Source organism: Notolepis coatsorum, assembly GCF_963971535.1.
Source record: "Notolepis coatsorum genome assembly, chromosome: 13".
Taxonomy (NCBI): domain Eukaryota; kingdom Metazoa; phylum Chordata; class Actinopteri; order Aulopiformes; family Paralepididae; genus Notolepis; species Notolepis coatsorum.
In genome coordinates this window covers 10,693,361-10,712,844 of record NC_140177.1, presented here as the reverse complement: position 1 = coordinate 10,712,844, position 19,484 = coordinate 10,693,361, and positions in this window count along the sequence as shown.

Sequence of the window (19,484 nt, the reverse complement as noted above, 5' to 3'; positions counted from 1 at the left end):
AGAAAAAAGGTTTTTTAGTACATTAACTAAAAATAGACAAAAATGTCATCCGTTTTCGTCGACAAAATCTAGACTAAAACAAAAGAGACAAAATTGAGACAAACTGAGACTAAAATGCTCAGACCTGTAGTTGACTAAAACTGACTAAACGAAAAATAAATGAAGATGACTAAATATGATGAAAACGAAAAAGGAGCACTTGACACATGACTAAGACTAAAACTAAAATTCAAATAGCTGCCAAAATTAACACAGAGAGAGAGAGAGAGAGCAGAGGTTCCTGTCAGCTTCCTCTGGACACACAGAGAGAGAGAGAGAGCAGAGCTTCCTGTCAGCTTCCTCTAGACACACAGAGAGAGAGAGAGAGCAGAGCTTCCTGTCAGCTTCCTCTGGACACACAGAGAGAGAGAGAGAGAGCAGAGCTTCCTGTCAGCTTCCTCTAGACACACAGAGAGCAGAGCTTCCTGTCAGCTTCCTCTGGACACAGAGAGAGAGAGAGCAGAGCTTCCTGTCAGCTTCCTCTGGACACAGAGAGAGAGAGAGAGAGCAGAGCTTCCTGTCAGCTTCCTCTGGACACAGAGAGAGAGAGAGAGCAGAGCTTCCTGTCAGCTTCCTCTGGACACAGAGAGAGAGAGAGAGCAGAGCTTCCTGTCAGCTTCCTCTGGACACAGAGAGAGAGAGAGCAGAGCTTCCTGTCAGCTTCCTCTGGACACAGAGAGAGAGAGCAGAGCTTCCTGTCAGCTTCCTCTGGACACAGAGAGAGAGAGCAGAGCTTCCTGTCAGCTTCCTCTGGACACAGAGAGAGAGAGAGCAGAGCTTCCTGTCAGCTTCCTCTGGACACGGAGAGAGAGAGAGCAGAGCTTTTTAATAATTTAAATACATATATATATATATAAAGTGTAAAGTGCAGAGTTCCAGTAAGGACCAGTGCAGTGTCATTGTCATTGTCATTGTGCCAGTGTCACTTGGGCGCGGAGGGGGGGGGGGGGGGGGGGGGGGCCTGAGGCATTGATCAGCCTGGCGGCTGAGGGGAAGAAACTCAGTCTGTGACGAGCTTTCACAGCCTTTGGGATCCTCAGTCTTCTCCCAAAGGGGAGCAGGGTGAAGAGGCTGTGTCCGGGGTGGGAGGGGTCGGCCATGATCTTTCTTGCCCTCTTCAGCGACCTGGAGTCGTGCAGGGACCTGAGGGAGGGCAGGGGACAGCCGATCACCCTCTCCGCAGAGCGAATCACCCGCTGCAGCGGGGAACCAGGAGATGATGGAGTGGGTGAGGATAGAGTTGGGCTGAAAACCAGGGCTTGTTGTTGTTAAAGATCTTCCTAGAGCGGAGGGGGACACACCTCACCGAGGCTGATGAATGATGTCACAGCTTCTGTACCTATACTTCTGGAACAACACGGTGAAGTATTGGTACAATGTTAATCCTCAGCATCGTGAACAAAAAATTGTTTTGCACATTTCCAAATGAAAAGGCACGACCAACTGTAGCCTTAACATAATGTGTTTCCTTTTTAACTACTGTGAGCTATGTTTAATTTAATTGCACTTAAAGTCGATATATGTAAACTTCTGCATTTAAGTGTGTGTGTGTGTGCGTGTGCGTGTGAGATCAGGCAGGCGTCCACAACAACTGATAAAAATAACATGTAAAGGGCTTCTCTTGTGTTGCATCATGTACAGGCCGCACAGTGGACTTCCACTGCATGATCTAATATCCTGCCTGACGCTGTCACAACAAATGTAAGACCATGTGAGACGTGAACGAGGGAGTGAGGGAGGTGGAGAGGGGAGACATATCTGTGATGTGAGACCATGTGAGACGTGAACGAGGGAGTGAGGGAGGTGGAGAGGGGAGACATATCTGTGATGTAAGACCATGTGAGACGTGAACGAGGGAGTGAGGGAGGTGGAGAGGGGAGACATATCTGTGATGTGAGACCATGTGAGACGTGAACGAGGGAGTGAGGGAGGTGGAGAGGGGAGACATATCTGTGAGGCTCCACACAGCAGCTGTGCTGTGAGCGTCACCTTCAACCTCTGGAGACAATCAGTGCAAAGTCAAGTGATGCATTTTTATAATATAATCCACTCTGTTTTTCAGTGATATACATGAAGAACAGTTACTTCTAACAGGGTCACCAGCCTGGCAGTGTTCCTCTCATATCAGTGTTGGTGTCTATATATATATATATATATATATATATATATATATATATATATATATATTAATCTCCTGTCAGTTCAAGTAATGTTGGTAACGTAATGTCTATTTATTATATTTGTATTTATCTAATATTTGAATTAATTAGCATTGTTCTGCCCCAGTGATTCCATGCTTTGAATGTCTGTATTGTCAATAATGCAGTTTAGTGAACATGCTGAGGTGATAATAATTAGTACTACTAATATTTACTAAACTACTAAAAATATATATATAATTGCAATATTGATATTTTGATGCACAATTTAAATGCAGTATTGTTACAGCTAAATCAAATTATCTCACTGATTCTTGAGAGTCGGGACAAAACATGTCCTACATAGAAAAGTCTAATTTATATAAAAAATAAAGAAATTAATAATGATTGACATACTCACAAAGTTCAATCTAAAGGTATTGTGTATACTGATGTTATGTTTTAGCACATATATTTGTTTTTTGGGGGATATTTGTTTAAATGTATAATCTGTGGTTAGAAGCTCCCATGTTAATTTCCTTGTCCTCAGCAAGGGTCACATTATTGACCAGCCCAAAAAAGCTTGAAAAACCTCTCCACTTGTGAAAACATACATATCAAATCAAGGATAAGGGTTATAAATGTATAAAACAATGCATGCCATGAAACTCAAATAATATTTTCCATAGAAATCATCAAAGTTGTGTCCTCAGTTTATGTCAACTCCGTCAGACTTTTTCATAAACCTAATTAAATCAGGCAATAGCATGGCCAGCTCTATCCCTGAGGACCCCTTTTCCTTTCCCTGCCTGTGGTGAATGCAACACTACCACACATGGTCTGGTAAATTTGATACGTTTTGATATTTTAGACAAACAATGTCAATATTCCTATGGTCACAGCTGGAACATGTCAACACCATCTCTCCGTTATTATACTTTTAAAAAACAATAGTGGATTGAATTCAAGTGTTTCAGTGAGATTATTAAGACAGCTAGCAACTGCCAAAAAACGAGCTAGCTGCAGTGCACAATACAGGCTTGGAGGGAAAATGTGTGCCTTTTTGTCAACTCCGTCAGACATCAACTCCGTCAGATTTTGTGTCTGACGGAGTTGACGTGTAAGCTGACGGAGTTGACAAATCCATCAATAACCTCATAATATGCTATTATTATACTATTTTTGAACATGGTAAAGGATTTAAATGTTATTTCAGAGTTGTATCTGCACAGAAGTGTGCATATAATAGCATGCATTACAATACACTTCTGACTTTTAGAGCATGGGCAGGCTGTGGTATGCTTATTGAATAATTGTCTTACTTTCCCAACACATGTGTTAATACATAAATATAAATATATCACTTGTCTACGTGGTTGATTGATTGATGTAAAATTTCATAACCCAGTAGGGATACAAGACAGAAGAAAACAGTTATTCTTGTTCTTATACTGTTTACTTAGATCATCAGAGAAAAGGTGAACGGTGGTAAACTTTATAATAATTCTTAATATAGGACTGGTCCATGTGTGTCTACTGTAGATTGCTACATCATCCTTTATCTGACTCTTTCCATCCATAGTGTAATACATTATGGTATGGAGTGATCAACAGGATAATATTTTGCTAGTCAGTTGTCTCAATCTTATCAGTTGTCACAAGTGTAGAGTTCAAGAAAAATCAGGATCAGATAAAAATCAGATCAGGATATTCTAGATAACAATGCCAGACAGTGCAGGGAGTCTCTCAGACAGGAAAAGCAACGAAGTAAAATGCGAAAAAGGCATTCAAGAGAAATAAAAACTATGAAAGAGAATATTACAAATGTAACAAAGCAACGAAACAACCTGATAAAAACAATAATGCGCAGAAAAAAGGCTACAAATACATCACCACTGGACTCTCCATGCACAGAAACAAAGAAGATGCTATCAGGAAGCAAAGTAAGGAATCCGAAAATCCAAAAGACCCTTCTATTCCACAACATCCCCAGAAGGGAGCTGAAGACAAACAAACTCCTGGCCCACGGCGCCAAAAACCACCACTGAGTGTGTCATCAGGCACGATTCTTAAAAAGTATCGTCTTCTTCAACAAATGAAAGAGTTTGGGTTAACCTACAAGTTAATGAGAGAAAAGGAGCAGCCTCAGAAAAAGCCAACATTAATACAGGGTATAACACAGACTGTTCAGGATTTCTTCCTGAACTCTACACGTGTGACAACGGATAAGACTGACACAATCACCAGGAACAAGATCAAGCGGCACATAATGATCCTGCTAGACTCCATGCTCAACCTCCACACCAGATTAAGAACCACTGTAAAGCTGAGCTATTCTTCATTCTGTGCTCTGAGGCCCTTCTATGTCACAGCACCAAAAGCATCTGATCGGAAGACATGTCTGTGTCAAATACATGAAAATGCATGCTTAATGCTCGAGGTCCTTAAAATGTCTGGTGTTGTGAAGTCAAACAAACTGGATGACAGTTTTCAATTCGTTTGTTGCTCTCCAGCAAGTGAGGCCTGCCTTCTTCGCGCCTGTTCACAATGTCTAAACAAAGGTACAGTTACAACCCAAGAGCAAGACAAAATCGATGTTCAATGGAGGCAGTGGGAGAGAGTTCAAGAAGACACACGCAATGGAATCGTCGAACACCGAGGCAGCCTTTCATTGCTCATCAAACTCTATGAGCAAAAACTCAGAAAGGAAACCACAACACATGTGTGTTCATTGCGAAACCAGTCAAAAGAATACAGCAACATAATTGAGTCCTGTGATGAGAGTACAGCAATCGTCCATGTTGACTTTTCAGAATCCTGGAAATTCAAATATAAAGCTGAAGTTCAGGCCTGCCATTTCGGACAAAATCTGCCAAAGATAACACTCCATACCAGAATGTATTACACTAAGGGTGGAAAGGCAGGGTTTTGCACACTGTCAGAGTCAAAGAGACAGGATGCTGCAGCAATCTGGACACAAATGGATCCAGTCCTAAAAGATATCAAGACAAAATATCCACAGGTTACCACCGTGCACTTTTGGTCTGATGGTCCAAGCAAACAAGAACAAGAAGAACTTTTTTCTTCTGTCTGGTATCCCACCTACACTGGGGTTTGAAAGGACAACGTGGAACTTCTTCCCCACTTCTCATGGTAAGGGCGCACCAGACGGCATTGGCGGAACAGTAAAAAGAACAGCTGACAACCTGGTCCTGAGAGGAAATTATGTGACGGATGGACACATATTCTTCAAAAAGGTCTCAAACAGTCTGAATGGTGTTCAGCTGTATCATATTGTGGAAGAAGACATGCAAAGATACGACACACTTCTCATGAATCCTCTCAAACCGGTTCCCTCAACAAGACAAATACACCAGATCATCGCACATAAGGACAGGATCCACAACAGACAACTATCCTGCTTTTGCAGCGAGATGTTGGATTGCCAGTGCTTCTGCCCAGCTACCTCCTATTACCATGGCAACCCAGGAGAACAGCAGAGTGATACACGGATGGCAAGGAAGAAGAGACCTCTGGCCATGTTGTGGGAGGAGATGGAAAATGAGATGGAAGAGGGTATGGAGATGGAAGATGTAATGGAGGAGTTGGACGAAGAACCTTTGAAAGGCTGTTAGCAGCCTTAGTAATGGAGACTGGTTAGCAGTAGTATATGATGACCACTGGTGGCTAGCCAAGACCATCGATGTGGATAATGAGCAACAAGATGTGAAAGTAGAATTTCTGCATCCCCATGGTCCAACAGAAATGTGGTTCAGCCCAAATGTGGCAAGAAGGATGTCTGTTTCTGCCCAGTTCAAGACATCATAGTGAAACTAATCAGAAATGCAGAAGGAAAGGAAGAGGAGAAGTGGGTGAGAAAGTGGAGATCAGGAAGTGGTGTAGAGGAGGTAGATGAAAACAGGGACGAGAAGAAGGGGTCCTGTTCTCCATTACTGTTTTTGTTGTTGGAAACGGTGCATTTTGTAATAGTTGGAAACAGTGTATGTAAAGTTTGTTTATTTATTACAATTGAGTTAACAAAATGTTCAGTATAAGACAAGGAGTTATTAGTTCTTATTATTGTCACTTCCATCTGTTTAAAAAATTGAGCAGAGATGCAAATCCAATTTTGTCAACTCCGTCAGTTTCTCGTCAACACCGTCAGATCATTGTCAACACCGTCAGATATTTATTTTTGTTAATCTTGGGGAAAATACAAATTCCTTCTTCAGTTTATGTTGTTTAAGTAATAAAGGAGCATTAGATCTTCATCCTCTTGTGTCTTATTTACTTAATGATCTTTTTTTATCATATCAAAATTAAAAACAAAGTTTGAAAATGCTAATATTTCTAACTCTGGGTTTTCAGAATAGTGTGAAATTACACCTGAGGTTTATATATTATATTTTATTGCATACCAGAGTAACTAAACACTATTACAACATACTTCAGAACTTTAGATTCTTGTTGGACTGGAATAATTAGAATTATATACTTTTTTGTGTGTCTGACGGAGTTAACACAAATCAAGTTTCAAAGGGAAACATGTGAATTTGTTGAAAATGTTTTTCTATGTAGAGCCCGCACCTTTACATGGTTAAATAGCTCAGACCTTTCTCTACATGAATATATAACTCTAATTAATATAGTGTGCATTCTCAAAATATAATATTTAAAAAGTGTTTTGTCCCGACTCTCAAGAATCAGTGATCTATATACAATGGCACATTTTTGTTTTGTTTTTTTGCATTAATATCTATTGTTGTATACACTTGTGCTAAAATTACTTGTGCTAAAATTACTACCCGTATATTTTTTGGCCGGTGATCTGTGAAGCGGTAGGCTGTGACACATAAAACACCCCCCCCCCCCCCACCCACCCAACCACCTCCTATGTACAGTACCCCCCCAACCCCACCTCCTCCAATGTACTGTTTCTACGTCAAATGTGTATACTCTCTTTTCTTTACTCTTTTTGTATCACAAACAGTACTGTATTTGCAAATCTGGTATGTCATAAATGTATAGATGTAGCAGTACTGTCTGTATCTGTATGTCATGTATGTCATATATGTTATGATGAATTGAAAATGGGGGACCCTGATGTAAACGAGACGAAAGTCTTTCTCTGGTCTGCATCCCCTTACCCATTCTGTAATCTATTAATACAGTTTTCAATCAAACAATAGTGCTCCCTCTGGTGGCGCTGCGCTGCATGACAGCTCTCCGGAACGCGTGTATGCCTTCTGCGTGTATACCAAACCCAGCCGCATTTCTCGGAGTCGCTCTCTGATTGGCACTGACTGACGCTCTCTGATTGGCCACTGACGCGTTTGCCCAATCCGTGACGAGCTGTGTCTTTGCCCATTTCCACATCAAACAGCCTGCAAACTACCTGGCGTTCTATCGCCCTGTGTAACGGTTGTCATCTGGTCAGAGATTGAAGAGACGGAACTGCTTTCGACTGTTTATTGCCTATAAAAAGACATGAAATAGAAACAGCTGTAGTGTTTTCTTGGTCACTGTACATCTGGTAGACCTCAAGCAGACCGGTACAACACTGCTCTTTTATAATGTCTCAATGACACAGTATTTATAAAAGTACATGTATTTTACATTCTCATAACAATTAAAATAACAAACCCACTACCCAACACACAGTATAATACCATTAAGTCTATTAACCAAATTGGTAAACTTGCACGACCTGCTGGACATAGCAGGAAGTGCATCAGTATATCCCCAACATATAATGACGTCGAATATAACATGTTTGCATTACGTATGAAGCCACATACCTATAAAAAGACATGAAATAGAAACAGCTGTAGTGTTTTCTTGGTCACTGTACATCTGGTAGACCTGCATGTGTAACATAAAACGGTACATTAGACTTCCTTCTCAAGATTATTGTACAAAGAAAGTATTCGCGCCATAACACGTTCCTCCAGTTACAACATTTGCAAACGCAACACACATACAGAACCAATACCAGCGGTCAAACCAACACAGCTATCATTACGTTATGTAATACAGTGAGCATTATGCACTAGGTTACTGCAGTTTAATGTTTAGACAAATTCTAACCAGAGAAATTAGTGAATTAGCAGAGCTACACTTCAATGAGGAACCTACCTCAAGCAGACCGGTACAACACTGCTGGATAGATACGGTGTCCCCACAGGGACATGCAGCGCGATATACAATGACCTCAACACGTCACCAGGTGGCTCCCAAAACAATATGGTATGATGTTTCTCAATTTAGATAAAATTCACATGCAAACAAATATCATTTCTAACTCCGTTACACCTGCTCTAAGACAAACTCTAACCTTAACCAACTTCGAAAGAGTGCCTAAGCTTAACCGTCGAAAGAACTTGCCGTCACGCTCTAAGACAAACTCTAACCTTAACCAACTTCGAAGAGTGCCTAAGCTTAACCAGTGTAGAAACAGGCGTCGGCCAATCAGAGAGCGTCTCCGAGAAATGTGGCTGGGTTTGGTATTCACGCATGCCTTCTACGACGGAACTGCGTTTCCGCATTCGAGTTTTGCGCTCTGATTGGCCAGGTCATGTGACATGTGCGCCAATCTTGGGACAGCAAGTTCTGCGCCTATTTCCGGGTCTAACAGCCTGCAAACTACCTGGCGTTCTATCGCCACGCTCTAAGACAAACTCTAACCTTAACCAACTTCGAACGAGCGCCTAAGCTTAACCAGTGTAGACACTTGCGGTCCCACGATTGGGCGTACATGGCACATGACCAGAAATGACCTGGCCAATCAGAGACGCGGAAACGCAGTTCTGTTGTAGAAGGCAGAGCCGTATAATTAGAGTTGCGACACACTTTGATCTTGCCGACAGGATATCACGTGGCTCACGTAGCTACCTTTAGTTCCAATTTGGCCTTCCTGTCGACTTGATTTCAGCGGGACAGAACGGCACGGCTCTGGGTAGAACTAATTATACGGCTCTGATACTACTGTTACAGCAATTTTTGGTACTTATTTACACAATGTGCATTGATCACTGTTGCGTTATATCATTTACATGTCTTCAGCCCACATTACAGTTATATGTTGACAACACTTTATATTCAATATATATTATAGCATTTTTTAGGGGAGTGGCAGAGAGACTTGTGCTTCTATGGTCATAAATACACACATCCTAATGCTATCTATAAGACATTCATACATGCACATGTGGAAATGCAGTGAATATCATTTTCAGTGTATATATATATATTTATTTATATATACTGTATTTCAGAATAAGGGAAAATATGTTTAATATGCCCTTGTGCCATGAGATAAAATGTCACTCAACACAAAATTTGATTAGATTAGATTAAAATGCATTGTCATTATACAGCACAAGTACAGTACAACGGAAATAAGTTTGGCATCCAACCGGAGTGCAAATATAGCAGTAAAGTGCAATAGCAATATTCAATGTACAGGTGATTAGACTGGATACAAAATATATAAAGAGTACTACTGAGTAATAATTATAACCAGATGTACAGTATGTACAGTGTTATAGTATTATTATCTACAGTGATACAGGTTTAAAGACACTATGGTAGTAAGTCATACTGGCCAGCGGTATAACTAAGAGTACGTAAGGGATATGTACAGATATAGATATAGTAACTACAGGTATGAAAAAGGATTATATGCAGGTATATACCGACAAATGTGTATAAATATATATACGGTAAATATATGTATACGTATACAGCATTATTGATATCATACAGAGTTGTATGGGTTATATGCAGGTGTAGTAGTAATATGGTAGGCATATTCACTCAATGGACAAGCTAAAAGCAATTGGTTTTGATAGCCTATCAGTGAGCTGGATGCAATCCTACCTGGAGGGGAGAGAACAGATGGTAGAGGTAAACGGTACTCTATCCCCCCCCCTCACAGTGAGCTGTGGTGTTCCACAAGGAAGCATACTAGGACCGCTACTCTTCCTAATTTATGCAAATGACATGTCGTCAGCCTGTGACTGCAACTTGTTCCTGTTTGCGGACGACTCAGCCCTGCTGGTCTCTGACAAGAACAAATTGCAGGTTGAAAAAACCCTCAGCACGGAACTAGGCAAAATCTGCATATGGCTCGCTGATAACAAACTATCATTACACATGGGCAAAACAGAGTCCATTCTCTTCGGTTCAAATAACAAACTCAGCAAGACCGACGGCTTCTCAGTTACAGTGGGTGACAATATTGTCACAAGGAAAGACGAAATTACCTACCTGGGTTCCATCCTAGAGGCAAATCTTTCCTGTGACAAAATGGCATCCAATGTAATAAAAAAAGTCAACCAACGAACTAGATTCTTGTACCGGATCTCCTCTCTGGTAAACAAGAATACCCTGAAGACTCTGGCAGGAGCACTCATTCAAGGGTACTATGACTATGCGTGCACCTCATGGTACCAAAGCACCTCAAAGGCGCTTAAAACAAAATTACAAACATCACAAAACAAACTGGTCAGACTACTACTTGACCTGAACCCCAGAACCCACCTCACCCCTGCCCACTTTGCCAACCTAGGATGGCTTAGAGTAGACGACAGAGTACAGCAACTTGCAATGGGCCTGGTCTACAAGATACACTATACGACCGGGGTGCCCATGTACATGTCAAAATACTTCCCAAAGGTCAGTGAATACCACAACCACTACACCAGAGGAAGCTCAACAAATCATGTTAAACCCAGATTCGGCTCAAACAAGGGACTAAACACGTTTCGCAATTATGCCACAACAATGTGGAACGCCCTACCCAAAGCTGTAAAGGAATGTGAATCCCTGCCCACATTCAAAACCGCCCTTAAAGAGCACCTACGGGAGGCTGCAATTCGAAACTGGCCACCGTAAATGCCCAAAAACCCCACCACCTCCTAATAGACAGTCTCCTCCCCACCGCATGTATATATTCCCTCCCCGCCGTATGTATATTTCCCTCCCACCCACCCCCTCCTAATGTACAGTCCCCTCCCCATCATATGTATATACTCTGTCAGGATCTAGGGGTAACAGTACTGTATATTTGAATACCGCCTATGTCACAAATGTATCAGTACTAAATACCTATATGTCCCTATGCCATAAATGTCATGTATGTTGTGTATGTCATAAATGTCTATATGAATTGAAAATGGGGGACCCTGATGGAAACAAGACAAACGTCTTTCTCAGGTCTGCATCCCCTTAACAATTGTATGTATTGAGCCGTACTGTATTGTACCCATTCTGCAATCTGTTAAATAAAGTTTTCATTCATTCATTCATTCACCTTATCAGTCTTCTAGTTGAACCTGGAATGATGTGACAAATAAACCTCTTGATTCTTGGTTGTAATCAGATGTACTAATACGAATACGATCGAAACTAGTGTTGCTCACTTTACCAACGTCAGTATGGTTTTGAATTGATTGATTGAACACTTTATTAACAGATTGCAGAATGGGTACAGTACAGCACAGCTCAATACATACAATTGTTAAGGGGATGCAGACCAGAGAAAGACTTTCGTCTTGTTTACATCAGGGTCCCCCATTTTCAATTAATCATAACATATATGACACACACGACATAGATATACAGTACTGCTACATCTATACATTTATGACATACCAGATTTGCAAATACAGTACTGTTTGTGATACATAAAGTGTCCAGAAAAAGAGTGTATATACATTTAACGTTACATGGTAACGTTATCTAACTGCATTTAGAATCTAACAAGCTATTAACTTATGATAAACATTAACTAAAGATTGCTACATAAAATACCACTATTGACTACATCCATGAGTGGTCTGCTAATGCGTTAAAATGTAAAAAATGCAGTAAGTAAGTAAAGTAAACTTATGAGCGAGTGCCGCCTCGGCAACAATGAAATGAATGGCGATGAGCTGAAAGCTTGAACTAGTACCCATAGATATATATAGAACACTAGATAGCTTAAGGCGGAGTCACCAGCGTCACTGAACTGCCGCCATCTTGCAAACGGGTTGGTTTATTACAAGCATTATTAACATGGCTATGATTCAAGCGGTTTGTAAAAAAAAACATCTTTAATTTTTTTTTTATACGTATGCAGTATCATAACTACATCTTTGATGTTTATAGCAAACCAACCCGTTTGTAAATCCGTCAATATTTCAGCGAGTTATGAGTATTTTTGTCTGTGCAGCTCACTCACTCTCACTCAAGGCTGACCTACGCAAGATGGCGGCGGTTCAGTGACGTCGCTCTCCATTGGCCGGCAGCGCGGGCAACCTATCTAGTGTTCTATATATATCTATGTACGTACCCCCCCTGAGGCGTCTCTACAATTCGTAGCCGCATTTCTGCAGACCCCTCTCTGATTGGTTGAGCTCCATTTCTGCAGACCCCTCTCTGATTGGTTGAGCGAAGCCCCTCTCTGATTGGTTTAGCTCGTCACGCCGTAAAAGGCGGATGTAATGTTATCATATCAAGAAGATAAGCAGAAATGTACTACCAGATTCGCGTATAACGTTATTTATTTCGCGTGACTTCGCGGTTTATTCCATTATATAACATAACGTTGTTATTTCGCAGTTATTTCGCGGTTTATTCACATAACGTTATATTGTTTACACTGTCTTTCTTCTATTATAACCCTCCCAAATCATATTCAGAAAGTATCAGAGAGACTTCTATTGACCAAGGAATTAGTTATTATTTCGCGGTTTATTCACATAACTTTATATTGTTTACACTGTCTTTCTTCTATTATAACCCTCCCAAATCATATTCAGAAAGTTTATTATTGGTTAATGACAAACCAATTAATCCTATCCAACATATGTGTAAAGGCACACACAACATATTCCAGTTAACGGTATATTTGTTTAATGATTCGTTATGGCGTAATCAATACTTCCATGCGTATAAATTGCGTTCGCGACCTCCATGTTTTGGGGCTATTCATCAGAAAACTCGGATCCGGGATTCGGCTCCCATCCGTCGGGCAACAACTGTGGGTTTTCAGCCTCTCTCTCTGGAGCTTAACGGAGTTTCGACTCCTGGCTGGAGGAGCTTGTCGCGGCTCATGCACATGCGCGCGCTCGGCCAATCAGAGAGGGGTCTGCAGAAATGGCCTCAACCAATCAGAGAGGGGTCTGCAGAAATGCGGCTACGAATTGTAGAGACGCCCCCCTGAGCGCTTTACTTCCGCATTCCACGATAACAACACAAGCGGGTGGGAGTGTCTTAACTTTCTCTCTACGGCTTTGTACCAGAAGAAGGCATTCAGTCTCCGGCGTCTCAGGAGACACGTCACGGCTGGAGGGAGAAGCAGAAGCAGTAGATATCACATCGCCGCTCAACCTTACGCCAAAAGTACACAGGTAAATCAAACGGGGCTTTTGTTTGACTAACTAACACTGAATATTAAATTGTGACTTATTTGTATTTCAGCTTATTGTTATTGTTTTGTTGGGGAGACATGTCGCGGCCTTACAGTAAGCTGTGTGTCGAGGAGACGAGCTTTAGCTGCTAACTGTTAGCTCTGTTAGCTCTGCTGGCTAACTGTTAGCTCTGTTAGCTCTGTTATCTAACTGTTAGCTCTGTTAGCCGGGAGACCAGCAGACGGTGGGCTAAGTGAGATGGACCTGCCGGGTCAGGAATATACCAACACGCGTTCTCAGTTTATAGCTAACGTTACCTCAAGTCGGTTAAATGTTTGACGAATGCAAGCAAACCGTCATCTTAACAGCCGGTAGCACGTTAGCTGCTAGCTAAGCCAGTTAGCAACCACCGTGGAATTTCCCTCGGCATGAATAAAGTATTTATTTTTTCACGAAGCGCCTTTTTCGTTCCTATCCTTGACAAAAGTGTAAATGGAGTAAAATCTGTATATGTTTTGTGTCTAAATAAAGTCATACTGGCCAGCGGTATAACTAGTAAGAGTACGTAAGGGATATGTACAGATATAGATATAGTAACTACAGGTATGAAAAAAGGATTATATGCAGGTATATACCGACAAATGTGTATAAATATATATACAGTAAATATATGTATACGTATATACAGCATTATTGATATCATACAGAGTTGTATGGGTTATATGCAGGTGTAGTAGTAATATGGTAGGCATATTCACCTTATCAGTCTTCTAGTTGAACCTGGAATGATGTGACAAATAAACCTCTTGATTCTTGGTTGTAAAGGAGGGGTTGGGGGGGGGGGGGAAACACTGTACAACTGTACAAGCAAAACTGTACATTGGAATATTGACAACCATACTAGGTAATTTACTGTACATTGGGGGGGGGGGGGGGGGGGCTGTACAAACAAGCAAAACTGTACATTGTAATATTGATGACCATACTAGGTAAATTACTGTACATTGGAGAGGGTTGGGTTAGGACATTTACAGGGGCCAGTTTCGAATTGCAGTCTCCTGTAGGTGTTCCTTGAGAGTGGTTTTGAAAGTGGGTAGTTATTCACATTCCTTTACAGCTTTAGGTTGGGCGTTCCACATTGATGTGGCATAATTGCGAAAACGTGTTTAGTCCCTTGTTTGAGCCGAATCTGGGTTTAACATGATTTGTGGAGCTCCCTCTGGTGTTGTGATCATGGTATTCACAGACATTTGGGAAGTATTTTGACATGTTCATGGGTACGTGTAGTGTATCTTGTAGACCAGGCCCATTGCAACTTGCTGTACTCTGTCGTCTACTCTAAGCCATCCTAGGTTGTCAAAGTGGGCAGGGGTGAGGTGGGTTCTAGGAGTAAGGTCAAGCAGTAGTCTGACCAGTTTGTTTTGAGATGTTTGTAATTTTGTTTTTAGCGCCTTTGAGGTGCTTTGGTACCATGAGGTGCAAGCATAATAATAATAATAATAATAATAAATCAAATTTATATAGCGCCTTTCATAGAACCCAAGGTCGCTTTACAATCAGGACAAAAAATAGGGCAAGGAAAGTAGGGAGGGAGGGGGAAGAGGGGATGAGGGAAAGTAGGGGATAATGGACCTAATTTAATCTAAAACTAACTGATGGGGAAAGCCTTGGTGAAGAGGTGTGTTTTTAGAGCGGATTTGAAGGTGTCCAGGGTTGGGGCGTTGCGGATTTCGGGGGGGAGAGAGTTCCAGAGGGTAGGGGACGCCACACTGAAGGCTCTGTCCCCAAAAGTCCGTAACCTGGTGCGAGGGATGGAGAGGAGACCTAGATCAGAGGATTGTAGGTTCCGGGATGGAGTGTACTGGTGGAGGAGATCAGACAGGTACCGGGGGGCGAGGGCATGGAGGGATTTGTAGGTGAGGAGCAGGAGTTTGAAGGTGATGCGGAACCTGACTGGAAGCCAGTGGAGATGGATGAGGGTGGGGGTGATGTGCTGCCAGGGCTTGGTGTGAGTGAGAACCCTGGCAGCTGAGTTCTGGACATACTGGAGCCTGTCCAGGGCTTTGCTGGGTACCCCGAACAGGACTCCATTACAATAGTCCAACCGGGAGGTGACAAATGAGTGGATCAGGGTCTCCGCCACAGAGTCTGAGAGTGAGGGTCGGAGACGGGAGATGTTCCTGAGGTGGTAGAAGGCAGACTTGGTGACAGATTTGATGTGGGAGTGAAATGAAAGTGTGGAGTCAAGGGTGACGCCCAGGTTACGGACTTCGAGAGACGGGGAGATGGGACAGCCGTCAACGTGGAGGAGGAGATCTCCAACCTTCCCGAGCAGTGCCTTGGGGGCCACAACCATGAGCTCTGTCTTTTTGCTGTTGAGTTTGAGTAATTTGGTTGCCATCCAGGTTTTTATAGCGTGGAGGCAGTTGACTACAGACTGTGGGGGGAGCTGGGAGGATGGTGAGGTGCTGATGTAGAGCTGAGTATCATCAGCATAACAGTGGAAGTTGAGTCCGTGGTGACGTATAATCTGACCGAGGGGGAGCATGTAAATGGTGAATAGTAGGGGACCCAGCACAGAGCCCTGGGGGACACCGTGGTTGACTGGGGCCGGGGGGGAGGATGAGCCGCTGACGCTGACAAACTGAGATCTATTAGTGAGATATGAATGAAACCATGACAGAGCTGTACCGGTGATGCCTAGGTTGTCGGAGAGGCATTTGAGGAGGACTGAGTGGGATATTGTGTCGAACGCCGCGGAGAGGTCGAGAAGGATGAGGAGGCTGATGTGTCCGGAGTCTGCAGCAAGGAGGAGGTCATTAGTGATCTTGATGAGGGCGGTCTCTGTGCTGTGATGTGCTCGGTAGGCTGACTGAAGGGGTTCGTAGAGCTCATGGTTGGACAGATGTTGATGAAGCTGGGCGGCGACTGCCCTTTCCAAGGTTTTGCTTAGGAAAGGAAGGTTGGAGATCGGCCGGTAGTTGTCCAGCACCTCAGGGTCCAAACCAGGCTTTTTTAGGATGGGAGTGATGGAGGCGGTTTTGAAACAGGAGGGAACTATTCCAGATGACAGAGAGGAGTTGATGATGTCCGTTATGATGGGGCAGAGGGTAGGAAGGCAGGCCTTGACCAGTACCGTAGGCATGGGGTCGAGGGAGCAGGTGGAAGCTTTGGCTCTGGTAACCAGCTTCATGACCAGCGGAACATCCACTGGGGAGAAGGAGGAGAGAGAGCACTGGGGATGGAGGGATGCAGCTGGGAGCATGTAGTCCGGCGTCAGGGGTAAGTGAGGAGGGGAGGGGGCGGGCACCATGAGTTGTTGGTGGATGGAAGTCACTTTAGCCTGGAAAAAGTCCAGGAACTTAGAGCAGAGGTCAGGAGCATCGGTGTGGGAGGCAGTGAGAGGGCGGAGGAGACGATTTATGGTTGAGAAAAGCGATCTGGGGTTATTTTGCTGTGAGGTGATGAGGGTGGAGTAGTATGCGGTCCTAGTCTTGGAGAGAGCCTCTCTGTAGGACCTCACGTGGTCGACGAAGGCCAGACGGTGGACGGTGAGGCCAGATCGCCTGGAGAGTCGCTCCAGTCGTCGACTCACTCTTTTCATAGAGCGGAGGTCAGAGGTAAACCATGGGGCAGGGCGAGGAAAGGACACATTCCGGCTTCTGAGGGGCGCCAGAGAGTCCAGGCTGAGGGAGAGGGCGGCATTGTAACAGGCCGCTAAGGTGTCCGGGGAGGTATCGGAGGGAACCGGGGCCATTAATTGCTATTTGCGCGTTTGTTTTAATGAGGCGGACCCAGTGCCCCTTGTCAGTCACTGTCCGTGTTGGGAGGCGGGCCGCTGGCTTTACTACAGAGCACAGCACATTGTGTCTATTCTACTAGCATTAACGTTACTCATACAAACAGAGTAAACACAGTTTTCAATCAATCAATCAACAACAACATTAACGAGACCCTCGTTGTGTCTATTCTGCTAACGCTAACGTTACCTCTCATTGTGTCTATTCTACAAGGGTTAACGTTAGCTAGGCTGTCTATGCTAACGTTAACGAGCATTAGGCTAACAAGCTGTAACGTTACCAGTCGCGTCTATTTGCTAACGTTAGCATTAGGTAATAACCTGTTTAAAATGGATGGTGATTACTAGGCCTGTCACGATAACACATTTTGCTGGGCGATTAATTGTCCCAGAAATTATTGCGATAAGTGATATTATTGCGGTTTTGAGAGAAATAATTTTTTTGAGAAATGTATTTCCCAAAAGTTTTCAATCAATTTTTTTTTTTACTAATATAATGATAATAGCATAATAATGCAAGGAAACCGTTTCAAAGTGCAATAAACCTTTATTTAACATTGGAAGACATTTTAAATATCCTAAATTACTACCTAACCAATCAGATATGAGGTAGCGTCAGAAGCAGAGTCACCTCGTTCCCAGTTTTATCTCTGTGAGAGCAATGATAAAACGAGCAGAGCAATGTGTGTGGACAAGAGGCAGGTTGCTACGTTTACTGTAGGAAGGGGCTTTTAGACCCATGTTTTTATTTTTTGCTTCGAAAAGAGGGACGTGGGACATTAGGTAAAATGGCTGTGCAGTATACAACCAAAAGCGGGACACCTGGTCACCCTAACTGTGGCTCGCGTTTGTTTACTGTGGCTCGCGGATTATGTGATGGGCAAGCTACTTGGAAAATGTAGTAAGCTACACTACCAGTTACTCTCGATTAAAATATAGCTCAACAATAATCAAATAAACACAAATATATACTATCTCTATTGGAATGGAGACTTTTCAGCACAGGATAAACTAGGGATGGGCAAAAAAAAACAGATCGATTGATCACATGATGTACTTGAGTACTCGTGGAGGAAAACGCTGTACAAAATAAACGTCTTTTCCGGTGTTTTAGACTTTGCTCTTTTATTTTGAAACCCACCGACCGGAAGTATTGTTGTTATTATCCTAGCAGAACCTATGAGCGGACAACTTGTGTCGTCCGGTTCTGTGTTTTTGAGCTAATAATAAAACAAATGTTGAGATTGTTGGTGAACAACTAACTTTAGGTTAGTTTTAACGTTAGCTACTAACGTTAGATGCAGCTACTACAGGCAATCAACGATGAGGAGGAAGCGTCATAGCATCAACGCTAGATCTTTAATCTTTATTTAGCAGTCCAGTTTCTCCGGGCAGTAGCGTATAGCGTTTGTTCACGCTACATCACTACTTGGGTCTAAAAATAGCTACACTACAAAGAACGCTACTTGGTTCAAAAGGAGCGACGCTACCATCACGCTACTGAGAAATGTAGTTAAGCTATGTAGCGTTGCTACTGCCCAACATACGCATGGTGCTCACAGGAGCTCCCGTGCTGTACTCTGTAGTAACGTCAGCGGCCCGCCTCCCCACACGGAGAGGTACTGGTTCCCGCCTCATTAAAACAAACACGCAAATAGCAATTAATTGCGCCCGTCAAAATCATTGCATTCATTTTCATTATTGCGCGATAAATTGATTTATTGCTTATTGCAACAGGCCTAGTGATTACCTCACGTTGTGTCTATTCTACTAGCATTAACGTTACTCATACAAACAATCAATAGCGAGTTATATTGATCACGCTATGTACGATAGCCATGCTAAAACGCTAGCACAACATTAGCACCTAACCTAACAACAAGCCTTAACAAGTCAGCGATCTTTTTGCGAGACTAAACTCTCCGCTCGGTGGCAAATTGTGTTGATGTCGGTTTTGTTTAATCAATAAATGAGGCAGAATACACAGTGACTGTATCCTTTGTTTATTGCACTTGTGCCTGCTGCAAACATAATGATTATGAAATCCTAGAGACGCGTCTCTATTCAGTGGTCTGCAGTGTTTCACGTGACTTTTCTGGTACCCAAAAAGTA